Source organism: Dermacentor andersoni, chromosome 8 (genome assembly GCF_023375885.2).
Source record: "Dermacentor andersoni chromosome 8, qqDerAnde1_hic_scaffold, whole genome shotgun sequence".
In the NCBI taxonomy this organism is placed as follows: Eukaryota; Metazoa; Arthropoda; class Arachnida; order Ixodida; family Ixodidae; genus Dermacentor; species Dermacentor andersoni.
Genome location: NC_092821.1, coordinates 146,004,405 through 146,016,675, shown reverse-complemented (window position 1 = coordinate 146,016,675; position 12,271 = coordinate 146,004,405).

The window sequence follows — 12,271 nt, the reverse complement described above, 5'->3', positions numbered from 1 at the left end:
AGCAGCCCCGACAAGGTCGTCGGCAGTCCTAAGCGGGCACCAAAGGCTGCGCGGCAGGATGGGACTTCGAGAAAAGGGTGCACGATTCGGGGTACTTCTAAGGCACCGGTCGTCGACGACGTTGGGGCTTGGGCTAAGGACCCGCCGCAGGGAGGAGGAGCCGCTTCTGCGGTCGGCAGTGTCGGGTTGAGCGCCTCGCGTCCTGACAGGACGATACGCTCGCGGGGAGCGTCCTCGGGCGAAGCGACGGATACCAGTAGCACGATTTCGACGACTACGACGCATAAAACGTAAGTCTACCACTTCGTCACCGCTGCGCTTTCGGCAGCGTTTGTGGGGCAATGGGCGATGGGTACGTATCGCTGTGACGGCAACTTGCAGATTTACAAAATCGAATCTAGACTTTGGGTGGATCGCCTAGAGGCTACTCGCGCAGACGCAAATTTAATCTTTTGTGTTCAGTCGATTTCGGAATAGGTTGCTCGCATAGTATTTATAAATATTAGGAAAATAATATGTAAGAACACTAGTGTGTGAGGCATAGACTTGAGGGGAAGGTTTAGGTCGGGGGGTTCCTATTTAAACACGAGGGAAAGGAGAACTTGTTTGTATCGGCAACCACTGCACCAAATTCGATTAGGTTTATTGCAATCAAAGAAAACTTTTAAATTTAGCGAATGTTGGAAGTGAATTTTCCACTTAAACCATCGTCCGTTTATTAAAAATTGTTAAAAATCGCAATATTTTTTAGAGACAAAACTATCACGTTTACAACACTGTAACTGAGCAATAAAAATGATATCACAATTCTGTGGATTGCATCTAATAGTACCTCGAAAGCGGACGTAGTTGATCTATGATACAAGACCGTTAAATGAACCACTAAGATGTAAGACTTTTATGAGACCCTTGTAAACATTCTAACAAGTACAGGTAAAATACAAATAATTTAACATGTAAGATTTGTACACTTTGGATGTTCTAATGGATGCAGTTACACAAATGCGATAACTGCGTTTAGTACAGTTAAGGATTTGTAAATTTCTTTCTTCTATGTTTTCCAAGCTTACCGATTTACGGCAACTTTTGTAGGAACATCCAGGCCCTAAATGACAATTGCATTTCCCACAATCGCTACAATTTAACTTTCTCTCTCAAATGCAACAAACGTAGGTACAAACGCAGCCCCAAAAAGGCGCGTGAAGTACCCAAAGAACCCTAACGCTTTAAGAACCAACTGCTACCATGAGAACAGGTCGCTTCCAGCTCCCATACCACCTTGCCGCAGCGTCGTGAAATATGAAGAGGGATTACTCGGGTGGAGTTAATTTTTTAATGCCAAGCATTCTTTGCCTAATTTAGAAGCTATGAGTCTGTCTACCTAGCTTCTTACGCAATCCAGTGAGCCAAGTTTGCTGCTAGCTTGGCCAGATAGGTAACGTAGCTTGGCCAGATAGGTAAATTATCGTGATCGGGATGCCGTCGTGGTCGTTTCTTGATATGTTCAGGATATGCATGACATGACATTTAGGTCACTAGGTACGCACTCATCGTCGTGATGGCGTCGTGGTCGTTGCTTTAACTGGATATATATCAGGATATACATGGCATGGCATGCTTGACATGACATGAATGACTTGCATGACATGAACGCCACGATACGCATGTCATGGCAATTACAGGACACGACAAGAATGGCATGCATGAGATTAATGACTGCCATGAGATGATGCTGATAATGTTATTTGAGTACAGTGAAGTCCGAAAATCGGCACAAAGTAAGGAGAGACAGGCAGGACAAGCGCTACTGACAAGTGTGGTCGTTTATTGGAAAAAGGTCACTGCAGCAGGACAATCCGCGCATGTGCCCAAGACACCCCGAAACGAGCAACAAAAAAGAGCAGGCGTAAAACGAGGCGATACGGTAAAAATTGGATACAAATGCTTGTACAATCTCTTCATAAAACGGGATAAATGGGAAGCCTGTGTACGCTATCAACTGCAGACAACTGGCACAAGAGGCATAAAAAACGAAAAAGAAGGTGAAGGAACCAGCTTACCTAGTCATCCATGAATCGCTCCTTTTTGTTTGGAAGTGCTACCGACACCACGCTAACGCACATATAAGATCCACAATGTTCTATTAACATCGCTTCCAAAAGCTCACGTTCTAATTTCGCTTTTACACGGCCTACAACTTCTGCATTCTTCAACCGCAGGTCGCAATCGCAAATTTTGCAACGTAAAGCAACATTCGACCCTTCTCCTGATTTCAAACACCCTAAGTGCTGTCGCAGCCCGTCGTTCGGTCACTGGCCAGTGTGTCCAAAGCAAACACGACCGCAGCTTAAAAGAATGCACGCGACAGAAGTAGCGCACTACTCGTGTTTCGTCGTGCAGTATTTCCTCACTTGACTTCTTATGACGCGTTTGCACAGTTGTGCCATGTTGCATGGCGCAGAAAACACAAGATGCACTTCATGCTTCCCAAAAACTTTCCGTAAGTTGTGCGAAAGCTTATGAACATACGACACAAACTGGAACAAACGCCTCTTCTGCTAGTATACCTACAAAGTCTACCACAGGCTTTTTGCGCAGCTGATTATAAGCAGCGTTTCTGCGACAGCTTGAAGGAGTGGACGCTGGAAACCCGCCTGTTGCAGCCATGCTACTTGGTGACCGAAGCTTTCCGTTATCCTGTGAGAGGACTTCAAGAGAGCCGACCTGGAACACGATTTAGCGATTGCCCTTTTAAATGAGTTTCGAATGAGGAATCGGAAGGTAGAATGGCTTTCCTGGATCCTGGCATGTAAGCCCACCAGATGTGGTCATTTCCATTAAAAAGTATGCTAAGATCTAAAGCTTGAATGGAATGGGCCTGCTGTGGCGCTGAAACGTGAACTTCAGCGAGGAAGAACAGTTGCTAAAGATTTTTGCCAGTGCTTCTAAATTTAAAATGACTAAGAAATTGTCTGCGTATCTAAATACGGTCTACTCGTATCTTTACAACGCCTGGTTAGGCTGCGTCAAGCTGACGTTTCAGTTCACGGTCAAAGCCGGCGAGACAATTTTCATAGAGGCCAGGAACTATGCAAGAGACTATACAGATGCCCCGCGTTGCCTATTATAACCAGCAGGGGACCACGGCAGCAATTCCACGCCACCCCAACGGTATATATTGCCTACCCCAGTAGGGGGCCTGGTGTCTTCATTTTATGTACCGACAAGTAATTGCCAATAAACCAGTTCCTAACAAGTTGTCTCCTCTTCAACAATGGCGACGAGGAATCCATGGACGTGCCGGCCACGACTCAAGCTTCAAACCGCAGCAGCCACATCACGGACGACGCTCAAAAATCAGCACTGACGCCTGGCCGCCAACCATTCATTGAGCGCCTTTCAGAAACCGCACGACGGCAGGTAACATGGCTATCTATCTTGAGCGGTTCGAGGCTCTGGCGAGAGTGAATAAGCTGGACGAGGAAAGCGAGACGGACGGGCTTATCACGATACTGTGTGACGGCCCATATACCACGCTGCGGAACTTGATGTTCGCGGAGGCCCTTGAAGACGTATGAAGAGATAGAATCGGCGCTTCTGAGTCATTACGCGTCTGGCCGGGCGGCTGTGACGGAGCGACATAACTTCCATAAATGCGCACAGGGATTCCGGTCGACAGACGTCATCGTAGAACAGACGCGTTTGGAGACGAACCGCGCGTTCAGGATGATTTTAACTGCGGCACTCGGAGACCAGCTTGTCGTGGGTGTGCGTTGCGAGGCTATTCGGTTCAAGCTTTTTACCGCTGAAGACGACAAGGGCCTAACGAGGGATAAAGCGTGTGTTATCGCCACGTCCATGGAATCCGCAGAAAGTCACGCGAGGGAGATGCTACCGGTACCCAGCGTGACTCGAGAACCAGAGGAGGACGTCAAGTGGCAAAGCGGCGACTACGCGGTCGACACGAGAACCAGCGCGACGACTACGCCGCCGACGTGCGACAGTCGGCGACGTGGGGCAGCGGGCGCAAGGAAACTGTTTGCTGGCAAGGATAAGATACCCGGCGTGATTTCGTCGTGGAGTTCGACACCACCAGCAGGACTGTCGACACATCAAGGCAAGGTGCTACACTTGTTATCGGACGGAACGTTTAGCTAGCATGTGCAATACAAGGCAAAGCAACCTCACCGGGGAAGAGGGTGTGTCTAGTTTAGAATTGTACGCGCTAGGAGAAAGAATTCAGCCGTGCAAAGTTAATACGAATGTAAACGGGCTATGGAAATTGCTATGAAATTTCTATGAATACAGACACAGGTAGAGCAGTATTTATTATTCCTGAAGGCGAATTTGTTAAATATTTTGGACATAGCCATATCAGCCTGTGCAGTTCCGCTTACGGACATACAATGGCTCGTGTTCTATTGAAGAGTAGTGTCACTGTAACTCATGAGGGCACTTATTTGAGAATGCCACTTGTGGTAGCTGCAAATGAACCAGGACGCAACGTACCGGCATTGCTGGTTCGGGCCTTGTTGAAACACGTTAGCCTAAACTGTTCACAGGTCTTCCGAGTGAACACAATCGTTAAACAGGATGGGCTGCTAGACAAATACAAGGGCGTGTTACCGAGCCCAGTTGGAACTATAAAGAGGTTTGTGGGTTCAATTGTTTTGGAGCAGGGAGCACAACCAGTATTCTGTAAAGCCAGACAAGTGCTGTACGCCCTGAAGGACAAGGTAGAAAAAGAGTTGAAAGCGTCAGGTGTGTTTTACTCGGTACGCGAAAGCCAGTTGGCAACCCCTGTCGTAGCTGTTCTGAAGAGTGACGGAGAAGCCGTCAGGCTTTGTGGTGACTACCATGTATCCGTGAACCCCTATATTACGGTAGCCCATTACCCGTTGCTATTGCCGGAAGATGTGTTAGTGTCATTCGCAGTGGGGACTTGTTTCAGTGTACTTGATTTATCAAAGCGTATTTGCAACTTCCAATGGATAGCCATTCGCAAGAATTGCTAACGATAAATGCGCATCTCGGCCTTTTTCATTTCACGCTTCTACCTTTCGGGGTCGCGAGCGCCCCTTCAATTTTCCAGTCGGTAATGGATCGGGTATAGGTCGGCTCGGAGGGCGCAGTGTGTTATCTCGATGATGTCTTCACGGCAGGAACGAACAGACTTGTGTGCATGAGACGTACCGAACAGGTGCTACAGAGACTACGGAAGCATGGCATACGTGCCAACGCCGGTAAACGTAAATTTTTGAAACACCGCCTCCGCTACCTAGGTCATGAAATTGACGCAGCCGGCATCTATCCCACGAAAAGTGGAAAAGCCATATTAAGGGCTCCAACCCCGACTAGCGAATCCAAACTGAAGGCTTTCCTAGGACGGGTGAATTTTTACCTTGGATTCATTTGCCACATGGCAGCAACCTTAGAACTACTCTACAAGCTGCTCTAAGAAGACTGTCCGTGGGATTGGACAATAGAGTATAAAAACACCTTTCAAAAATGCAAGCTTCTTCTGAGTGAGGAGTCAGTGCTAGCTGTGTACGACGGAAACAAACCGCTACGCTTTGCGTGTGACGCATCAGCATATGACCTTGGAGCGGTGCTCGCACATACCGAAGGTCACAACGAAAGACCTATCTCTTTCGCATCCCGCGCGCTTACAGCGGCCGAAAGAAACTGCACAAATCTAGTGCGAAGATTTAGCCATAATCTCTGACATTAAAAAGTTTCATAAGTACTTGCTCGGTCGGCAGTTCAAAATAATGACTGGTCATCAGCTGCTCACACAGCTGTTCAATCCAGAGAGGCACTGCAGTCAAGTAGTGATAGGAAGAGAGCAGCGATGGAAAAAATTCTTGGCTGGTTATCAGTACCTCATCAAGTACAAGAAGGGTCAACAAGTAGGCCACGCAGATGGTCAGCAGAAGGGGTCAGCAGTTCTGCGTAATTCTGAAGGCTGTCAGTGGATTCGTCGAGGTGCTCTGTGCTTCCGGACTCCTCAGTTCGACTCACAGAAAGGGTTCGGCAGTTTCCTGGAACTTTTCAGGTTGTCACCAAGGGCAACCATTTCAGAAGAACGAGGGGTAGAGTGGGAAGCACACGTTGCCTCGATGATAGTAACGCAGTGTGGAACACCACCTGGCAACGTTCAACACACGAACACTCTCGAATGAAGCTAGCTTAGCAGGACTCTTTGAGGAACTATCAGGCATTGAGTGGGATATTATTGGCCTTAGTTAGGTTAGAACTGGTGAGGCTTATCAGTGCTCACTAACGGCCACGTCTTCTGCTATAGAGGACTTCCAGATAAGCAATACCGGGTAGGATTCATAATCCATAAGGACATAGCGGGCGACATTGACTACAGCAATAATGAGAGGGTAGCAGTAGTCGTAATAAAACTAAATTGGAGGTATAGAATAAAGGTGGTACAAGCCTACGCTACAACCTGCAGTCACGATGATGAAGAAATAGAAGTTCTGTGAAAATTTTGAATTAGTGATGAGAAAAGTGGAAACTCAGTATACTGTAGTCAAGGGCGGCATTAATGCAAAAGTGGGGTAAAAGCAGGCTGGTGAACAAGCAATTGGCAACTGCGGAATCAATTCTAGGAACACTGGAGGAGAGACGTTGGTGGAATTCGCGGAGAGGAATAAGTTCCGAATAATGAATGCCTTCTTCAGGAAGCGTAGCAACAGAAAGTGGACCTGTAAAAGCCCTAATAGAAAAACAATAAATCAAATAGATTTCATACTTTCTGTTGATCCCAGCATAGTGCAGGATGTAGAAGTGTTAGGTAGGGAAAGTGCAGTGATCAGAGATTAGTGATGTCTAGTATTTACCTTAATATGAAGAGAAAGAGTGAAACTAGTCAAGAAGAAACGGACCAACATGACTCAGTAAAGGTAAAAATGGACCAATTTAGGCTGGTGCTTGCGAACACATATACAACATTAGAACAGAGAGCTGAACATGACAGAGGTAATGAATGAAACCTTAACTAGGCTGGCTTCAGAAACAACAGTTGAAGTGGGAGGTAAGGCACCAAGGCAACCAGTAGGTAAGCTTTCGCAAGTAACGAAGGACCTCATAAAGAAACGACTAAGAACTGAAGTGTCCAGCTCAGGAGATCAAATAGAATTCACGGAACTGTCAAAACTGATCAACAAGGAGAAAGTAAGGGATACGCGAAATTATATTGTGAGAAAGACTGAGGAAGCAGTAAAAAATGCACGCAGCATGAATCCGATGAGAAGAAACTTGGCATAGGACAAGCCAATATATAGGCACTGAAAGACAAGCTGGGTAATATCATCATCAATTTCGAAGATATAGTAAAAGCAGCGGTAGATTTCCATACTGACCTGTAGAGTACCCAGAGTAGCCACGCTACCTGCATTTGAAGTAGTAATTAACAGATTACAGAAGCTCCTTTAGCTATCGATGAAGTTAGAAGGGCCTTGCAAGACATGAGCTGGGGGAAAGCGGCCGGAAAAGATGAATTAACAGTCGATTTAATCAAAGATGGAGGAGACGTCATGCTTGAAGAGCTTGCGGTCCTTTTATACGAAATGTCTCACGACTTCAAGGGTTCCAGACAACTGGAAGAATGCCAACATCATACTAATCCATGAAAGGGAGACGTTAAAGAATTGAAAAATTATAAGCGATTAGCTTACTTCCAGTATTGTATAAACTATTCACCAAGATAATTTCCAATAGAATGAGAGCAAAACTTAGTCAAGTAGGGGAATTGGTTGGATCCAGGAAGGGACACTCTACAGTCAGGTAATCGAGAAATTTGCAGAATACTATCAACCTCTATGTATGGCTTTCATATATTATGAAAAGACAGTTGATTCGGTAGAAATACCAGCTGTCATATAGGCATTACGAAATCAAGGAGTACAGGATGCTTACGTGAATATTTTATCAAATATCTGCAAGGAATTCACAGCTATCATAATTCTCCCCAAGTAGAAAGATATCTATAAATAAAGAGCTCAGGCAAGGTGACGCAATCTCTCCAGGGCTATTCACTGCATGCTTGAAAGTAGTATTCAAGCTATTAAACTGGGAAGGCTTAGGAGTGAGGATCAACGGCGAATATCTCGGCAACCTTCGGTTCGCAGATGACATTGTCCTGTTCAGCAACACTGTGGACGAGTTACAACAAGTGATTGAAGACCTTAGCAGAGAAAGTGTAAAAGTTGGGTTGAAGATCAATATGCAGAATACAAAGATAATGCTCAACAGTGTGGCAACGGAACAAGAGTTCTGGATCGCCAGTCAGCCTGTAGACTTTGTGGAGGAGTATGCTTACCTAGGTCAAGTACTCACAGGGGACCCTGATCGTGAGGAGGAAATTACAGAAGAATAAAAATGGGTTGCAGTGCATACATCAGATAGTGCCAGATCCTGACTTGAAGCTTACCACTATCGTTGAAAAGAAAGAACATCAATGCACTCTACCGGTGCTAACATATGGGGCAGAAACTTGGAAACTGACAAAGAAGCTCGAGAAGAAGTTAAGTACCGCGCAAAGCGCGGTGGAACGAATGTTAGGCGCAACGTTAAGAGGCAGAAAAAGAGCCATGAGGATCAGAATGCAAACGGGGATAGCCGATATTCTAATTGACACGAAGGTGTTGTTCTTAGGTGTTGTCATGCTCATCACATAAGATGCAAAGTGGAATCGTCCAGGGTTCCCTGGTCCTAAATACTGCTGTTTCAGAACGCAGATGCCCAGAGCGAGATGATACCCTAAATTTCACCGATGGAGGGTCCAGCAGTCGCAGGCACGGCCGCTCAACAGTCGGTGCCATCAGGAGAGGGGAGAGTAAAAGAACCGACTTCCCCAAAACAGCCAGCTGCACCAGTGCCCCTGAGGTGATCCACTAGGACCCAGCTAGTGGCCGAAAGGTATATGGGTACCAATGAATGCTTGCTAGTGGTCCAAATTAAGGGGAGGAAAAGTGTTCCATATTATAAGCAGCAAGTCGCCACGCTCGGCTAGAATTCAGTGCCACCCCAACGCTATAGATAGCCTGCCCAAGCAGGAGGGTGGTGTCTTCATTTTATGTGACTGTACCGACAAGCCATCGCCAAGAAACCAGTTCCCAAACCCTGCTTTTGAATGTCCAAGTCGTTTACGAAAGAAACCAAGGTGGCACCAAGGTAGCATCTCAGCAGCTCGAAGAACTGCTCTTCGGACACGCCGCGTTCGCTTTGAAAGGCAACAGTGCCGGAATGGTCGATGAGTTCGCTCGCAACTGGGAACAGTTCGTCGTGTGAGACAGAGTAATATAGTTCTTCGATATCGATGGACATACTGCAGTTCGCTCCTCTGATGCCTTAGCGCAGGACATCCGTGACACATTCGGATTTCGCGATCTTGAAGGGATCCTCTGGCAACAACTTCTTCAGATGCTTTGGCCGGTAGCTGTTAGGGACACCCTGTAAGCTCATCTTCTCGGAGACAACGGTTCTCAAGGGGCACAAGACCTTGTGTGTTTTCGCCGAGAAAATGCTAATAAACACCTGATTTAATGTCCTTCACTTCCGCAACACTTGAAGATTCCTTTGATTAAGGAGAATCAGTGCAGCCGACGTGGCCTTGCTTGACTTCAGCTTCATGAGCATGAAGCTCTTGTTGCCGGTTTCTGCAGCTTTCGTAAGAAAGAGCACATTGGGCAGGAACGTATAAAACCTTCATCTTTATCTCAAAGCGCCAGTGCCAGTCCTTGCTCGTTAAAGTAACGTGCAACTTCCTGGATAATCGCGCCCTTGCATGATTTGACGGGGTAGGATCTCAACGACACGTCCACTCCCCCAACCCCAAGGTGGCGACACTCCCTTTCTTCTTTGAGTGCCTTGTCAGGGATACTGCACACCGTAGTCAGGAGACCATATTTGCTCACCGGCGCTTCGAGGCAGAAACTTCGGTCCCTTTTCGAGCACTTGTTTCACCTCACGAGAGGACTAAGGTTTCGCACAACCTAAGGAAAGTCGCAGGGAATCATGGAGTGGATCTTGTGTTTTCTGTGTCATGCAAGATGGCACAACTCTGCGAACGCATTATAGGAAGTCAAGTAAGGAAATACTGTACGGCGAAACATGAGTATCAGTAATGTCCCGTGCGGTCCTTCTGTCGTTACACGATTAACTTGAGCTGCGGTCATGCTTACTTTGGACACACTGGCCAGTGCTTGAACGACGGGCTGCCCTCAAGGTGCGACAGCCCTCAAGGTGTTTGAAATCAGGAGAAGGGTCGAGGCTTGCTTTACGTTGCAAAGTTGCGGTTGCTATCCGCGGTTGAATGTAGAAGTTGTAGGCCGCGGAAAAACGAAATTAGTACGTGAGCTTTAAGAAGCGATGGTCATAGAAAATTCAGGATCTGGTATGTGCGTTAGGGTGCCTTCGGTGGTGGGACTTATGGGCAGCTAGGTTAGCTGGTTCATTCAAGTGCTTCCTTTTTTTATGCCTCTTGTGCCAGTTGTGCGCATTTGACAGTGTACACATGTTTCCCCTTTATCATGGGAAAACACGGGCAAGGCGGGTGATGGAAATTCAAGGCGATGAGCAAAACGAGATCAAGGTGAAAGCACGAGCTAACGTTTCGACAAGTGGACTTGTATTCTTCAAGGCCTTGAAGATGACGAGTCCACTTGTCGAAACGTTGGCTCCTGCTTTCACCTTGTCCTAGTTTTGCTCATCGTCCCCTTTATCATGTTTCATGAGAAGGTTACGCAGGCATTGTATTCAATTTTTGCCATGTCGCCTTGTTTTTCGCGCCTGCTGTTTTTGTTGCTCGTTTCGGGGTATATATCTTGGTGCGCCCATTGTTCTACAGCAAAACGTTCCCAATAAACATTCACAGTTGTTAGGCGCGCTTGTTCCGCGCGTCTTTCGCCGTACTTTCTCCCGTCTTTCACACAACTCTGTGCTCAAATATAAATCTCCGATTGGCTCAAAATTCTACTCTTCTGATGATGGTGATGCTTATTGGCGTCCCCCATTGAAACGGGGTGGGGACAAATAGGCACCTAGTCTGTGTCATATAATCCGCTTTTACTCCATCGCTATCTAGTCTTCTGCCTATCTGATCTCGATCCTCTCTTATTTAAAACCTCACTCACTATATTAGAACCCCTCTCTCAATGACCCCGGTTCAGTAAATTTCTTACTTGCTTTCCTTTTGTTTCACCAATATTCTAATTTTTCTTACTTATCTCGACTGCTGATGGGTTCATTATTCCACCTTCTTTGAATCTCAACACTACCGCAAGGTGGACATTCCCTATGGGTCTCGCTGGGTGAATATCTTGGCATTACATTACGATGGATTGCCACTTTGGTTGCCAACTTTCTTGACCTCTTCCTCCATTCCGTGTCCACGCTTTTGAGAGTACAGATATTTGTATACTTTAGCCAGCCATTTCTTTACATTCATGTTCGTTAGTTTTTCGTCAAAACTAATCTTGCTTTGCGCTCCTCTGACTTCAAAATTAAGCACAGCCTATGTCACCTTGCATTGCCTCATTTGTGGTTTTTACCTTGAACCCCCAAATCCAGTCGGCCTACCACTCTTTAGCTAATCTCCAACACCGACAAGATTTCGCATTGATAGCGCAGAATTATTTGCATTTGTGAATCGTATGTTTGCTGTCACCATTACTCCCTTTCCGGATTCCTCGCACCACTTCATACTTATTGTAGCCCGAAAGTGTTGCATGTTTAATTATCGCTGCATTCCCCTTCCTTTTCTTTTTTATATTATGTTCATGGACACTTGAGTAGGTATCTCCCTCGTTTATGTTTACACCCAGGTATATATATTGATTGAATATAGGATATGGCTTCCTGTGGGATTGATGCCCCATTATCACTCGTATCTTCAATAAAGGTCATGATTCCTGATTTCCTTGTGCTAAACTTAGGGCCTACATTTGCCGCTGCATTGCCACTTATATTCGAAAGTCCTAAATCCCTTAGATTTTTCTGTTAGTTGCACTATTTCGTCCGCGTACATCAGCCTAGCGACCATCCGTTGCATCTTTTGGTCATTACAGATGTAAAACAGATCAAAGCCGAATTCGCTGATTCCCAGTCTTTTTGTGCCCTTAACACAAAACGTGGGCAGCAACATGCATGACTGGCATGAAAGACACCTAATAACGCAATTCGGAACCCCAAACAATACTGGATAGCCAACTATCAAGAAATGCTTTGCCTGCATCGGCTCTCACATTACGTGGGACCT